The following is a 3,008-nucleotide window of genomic DNA, read 5'->3' as shown; positions in this document are numbered from 1 at the left end:
ACACTTTCCTGAAAGTCAAATAAGAGAAACAGATGACGTGGCTTATTACCGTATTGGAAAAATGACTTGTTAGGCAAACGAAGTTTCCAAAACGTTTAAAAAAATCCAATCATGTTTTGACTGTTCAAAAAAAACCCAACGAACTTAAACAAAACAAAATTGGGATTTTTTGTACGGTTTGGAAGTTTGTTGGACTTTTTAGACAAAATGTTAAGTTCGTTAGGTTTTTTTGAACAAACAAAACATGGTTGGGGTTTTTTGAATGGTTTGGAAACTTCGTTGGTGGTGGTGTTACTAATTTACTCTACAATTGACCCCATTAAGGTTTATGTTTGTTATAAAATATGACGATGCTTGAAATGCAAGAAATCAACATGAAGAATAGTGAACACCAAGATATAAAGTGGAAACCCTAAATTGGGAAAAACCACTATGAAACGTCACTCTTTGTAAAATGTTACATAGCTGATAAATCTCCAAGGAGAGAGGATAGAAAGAAGATGAAGTAATGGAATGATTGAAAGTTAACATCTAAAAGGCTTTATATAATAGCATTTACAACAATTTCTAAACAAACTTTAAAACTCAAATTAATAGGAAACTTTCCTACCTAAGAGGTTAATATAACCAAGTAGCCCCATTAATGAGTAAGTCCGGCTCCGATAAAAGCAATAATATATATTTTATAGAAAAGAAAACTTTTAGATGTATTTTTGGTAAAAAAAAAAAAGAAAGAAAGAAAGAAAGAAAGGTGAGCTACACATTTCTACCAAAAATGCATTTTTTTTTATGGATTTAGGCATTAGACTTTCATTTTTTAGCTTTAACCTCACATTAAGTGTTCCAAGGCTGTCATTTTACCTTAACAGTAAATTTAACTTCTCAATACACTAACCATTGTAGAAAAGGCACTTTGGAAGATTCATTTCTCAATATAGGCATTGTACTTTCAAGTATTCACATATATAGTTCCATAGAATTTAGATTGTGAACAATATATACCTAATAAACATTAAATCAAAGGCCTTGTAACTTGTTTGCTTGTATTATGATCAACACAAGTCACTGAATACAAATTTAGGATATAATAGTGTCCAGATTAACTTACATGACAAAATATATATCGAAGTTATTGAAATGAACACATGTGTACTTATTATGTAAATGAAGAAGTAACGATTGACCTTAATGGAGAAGATAAATAAGGTTTTGGAGGAATTTCCAATGATTCTAGGTCTCCTTCTAACATTTCCAATACCTTCGTAATAGTTGGTCGACTCAAGGGATTTGTTTGTATGCACCATAAGCCCACAATAATCATTTTTCTTACCATCTCATTTTCTTCATCGCTCGTACTCATATGTAGTTCCAAGTCTTCATCTAATTCAACCTTTTTGTATATCCAATGCGGGAAGTGTATTTCACTTGTATGATCAACTCCAACCTCGACATTTTTCCTCCTCCAACAATTTCCAAAATCATCATTCCATAACTGTAAACATCTGATTTGTGCGATACCTGCCCAAAACTCCTAGAATAGAGTTCAGGAGCAATATACCCTGGCGTTCCTCTCATATGGGACATAGATATCATGCTTCTTTTCTCAGGGAATAGCTTGGCAAGGCTGAAATCAGATATTTTAGGAGAAAAATCTTGATCCAAAAGAATATTATGGGTCTTTATGTCAAAATGCAAGATCCGTGTGTTGCAACCACTATGCAAGTATTCTAAGCCTCGAGCAATTACGATAGCAATCTCATGCAATTTTTTCCATCCAAGTTGGCTATTACTCAAAAACGTGTGGTCATATATGAGCTTCTCAAGTGATTCATTAGGCATGAACTCATAGATTAATGCTCTTTGATGGCCCTCACAGCAAAATCCTACAAGACTTACAATATTTACATGGGAAGTTCTACCAACACTTGCAACTTCATTTATGAAATCTTCACCATTACCTTTCAATTCGCTTAAGATCTTCACGGCCACTAAACTTCCATTAGTTAACGCTCCTTTATACACCGAACCAAATCCACCTTGTCCTAATTTGATTTTGAATGAGTTTGTCATCCTCTTTACTTGCAAATACGTATACCTTTTCGCAAGAAATTCATGATTTTCTAGAAAACTTTCCACATTAACATATTTCTATGTCTTTATTCGCCATCTGAGTTTCCATATGAAACACAAGATTATCACAACCAACATTGTCACAAATCCTACACAAACAGCTGCATCAAACAATAAACAAGAATGTCTTCAATATTGTTCATTAAAACTGAAAACATAGATTGAGTAAACAAAAAGTTGTGTGTGATAAATAAATCCACGACTTGTAAAATTTCCCGAGTTCGAGCTCCGCAAAGCGGGCAAACCCAGCCCCCCCGGGATTTCCAAGGAAAATTTGCCCACTTATGGGGCATATTTGCAAGAGGCGAACAAAATTGTGCTTTACCGGGTTTGAAACCCGGACCTCAAACCCACGTGGGGATGTAAATCCAATGCATCAAGTCAGTTGAAGTGGCCATCACTTGCTAATGAAGCAGTTATCTCCAAAATTCAAAGAACTGGGAAGCTATTGTCATTGAATTAACTCGAGCTCAAAACCATGGTACCCAAAATATAATTCTAGTACATGGAAAACTTATGTTCATATTATCATCACAAAGTTTCATTATGGATCAAAATATATATATATATATATATATATATATATATATATATATATATATATATATATATATATATTACTATGTATTGTGTTGTTTCTTATTGAAGATGAATTTTTACATTCTTTTTCTTTCTTCTTAACAATTTCTTCATATTTATTGGTCTAAGCTTACACATTGGCACAACAAACTAGTACCAAGGAGAGAGAGATAGAGAAAGGATTTGCATGTAAAAAAAAAACAGGGTTGTTTTGGGAGTTCTTGGCTGGGATTTTTTTTGAAGAATGGACTGAAGAGGAGAAAACAATTGGTTAGTGACGATCCAGAGTTTGTTTGTAG

General features: G+C 33.4%; 1 pseudogene; it reads right to left on the bottom strand.

The window, feature by feature from the left end:
- Nucleotides 1–1,156: 1,156 nt before the first annotated feature.
- LOC145095422 (rust resistance kinase Lr10 pseudogene) lies at nt 1,157–2,208 on the bottom strand (annotated as a pseudogene).
- Between the last annotated feature and the right edge of the window lie 800 nt (nt 2,209–3,008).

Source organism: Lactuca serriola, chromosome 3, assembly GCF_051521515.1.
Source record: "Lactuca serriola cultivar US96UC23 chromosome 3, Lser_US96UC23_V15, whole genome shotgun sequence".
NCBI lineage: Eukaryota > Viridiplantae > Streptophyta > Magnoliopsida > Asterales > Asteraceae > Lactuca > Lactuca serriola.
The sequence above is the reverse complement of the archived record's forward strand: the minus strand, read 5'-3'. Positions and strand labels throughout refer to the sequence as shown.